The sequence below is a fragment of the Thermobia domestica genome, unplaced genomic scaffold (assembly GCF_964235325.1).
Source record: "Thermobia domestica unplaced genomic scaffold, izTheDome1.hap1.1 HAP1_SCAFFOLD_630, whole genome shotgun sequence".
NCBI lineage: Eukaryota > Metazoa > Arthropoda > Insecta > Zygentoma > Lepismatidae > Thermobia > Thermobia domestica.
Window position 1 is genome coordinate 1 of NW_027656340.1, and position 1,596 is coordinate 1,596.

Below are 1,596 nucleotides of genomic sequence, written 5' to 3' on the forward strand. Positions count from 1 at the left end.
CCATTACACCATGGGACCGCCGTTAATGTTTACGCCTATTGACAGGAGCTATTGGTGAGTCGGGTAGTTTCATTAGTTCCGTTGATAACGAGAGTGCTATGTTTAGAAAAGGATGAGTTTCGATTCCAAACAGCATGGCTATTATCGGAAAAAGCGTTTCCTTTTCTTTAAAAGACAAATTAAAATATAGGTCTCACCGAGATTTGAACTCGGATCGCTGGATTCAGAGTCCAGAGTGCTAACCATTACACCATGGGACCTCCAGTAATGTTTACGCCTATCGACAGGACCTATTGCTGAGTCGAGTACTTTCATTAGTTCCGTTGATAACGAGAGTGCTATGTTTAGAAAAGGATGAGTTTCGATTCCAAATAGTATGTGAAAAATAGCGTGAAAAATAGCGTTTTCTTTTGGGTAGGTTCTAGAACACAGGTCCCCTTTATAAAATTATGAAATATATTTTATGTATCTTGTTCTGTTTCCTTTTCGTTCCCTATTTTTTTCTGTGTTCTTTTCTTCTAGTGTTTGGACTTTCTTTATGGTTAAAATATATTATTACCGAAATTGCGGTAAGAATACTTAACTTCAATCTTTGAACAGTCCATTACCATGTTTGTTTACTTAACCGCACTAATTATATGTAAATCTATTGTTTTAATCAAAGTAATAATAATGTTTTGATTAATTATACTTTTCTAATGAAGCTTTTTGTTATTTCTTTGATTTTACATGGATAAATTATATTTTAGTTTGCTTTTTATTTTACTCGAAATTTCATTCAATTTCGTTTTCGTGTTCATAGTCGATGTTGAATTCTCCATTGGCGATAGACGTGGTATGTGATTGTATTGAATCGTCCAAGTATTTATATATGGCACTGTATAGCTTTACACCTCGTGTGTTCTGTGTATATTTTACAGTTTCTTACTGTTTTATATCTTGATTCGTCTATTTTTGGATTTACGGTCTTTGTGGTGTGTGGCATACAATGTGGTGTTCTTTGACATTCATTTGTTCGCAATGGGTATATTGTTTTGCATTGTCTGGTATTATTGATATTATTTTTTTAAGGGCAAGTTCAGTGAATTACGACAAAATAAATTATTGGAAATTATTAATTAACCAAAATTCCATTTGCAATGAAAGATTTCTTCTAACAACATACATTCTAAAATAATATACGTTTGGGGGAGGCTCTGACCCCCTACTGTTATTTTGTAAAGTAGATCATTGGAAGAAATTATTTTATGCAAGTGGTATTTTGATTACTTAGTTTGTAATTCACCTAACTTGGCCTCTGGGTCGTGGACCTGAAGGGGGACCTGTGTTCTAGAACCATACCTTTTCTTGAGGTCTCATCCAGGCGAAATTAAAATACCGCTAATTTTACAGTAATTATGTGATATCTTCAAATAGATAAAAGATAATCGAAATGTGGAACAAGAGCACCCTAGACAATATCATTTTACATGAGATACTGTTATGACAACTCACTTATCTGCTTTCGATTTCGAGCCATTTTGAAAATCGGCATTTATTTTCGCGTTTCTAAACGGCTGAAAACGTAAAGCCTCTATGTGACTTGTGATAATGGTA

The 1,596-nt window shown here is 33.9% G+C and overlaps 1 non-coding gene across 1 annotated transcript; it reads right to left on the minus strand.

Moving 5' to 3' along the window:
* Positions 1-188: 188 nt before the first annotated feature.
* TRNAQ-CUG (transfer RNA glutamine (anticodon CUG)) lies at positions 189-260 on the minus strand. The gene has a single exon. It is a non-coding gene; the product is annotated as a tRNA-Gln (tRNA).
* Positions 261-1,596: the final 1,336 nt, after the last annotated feature.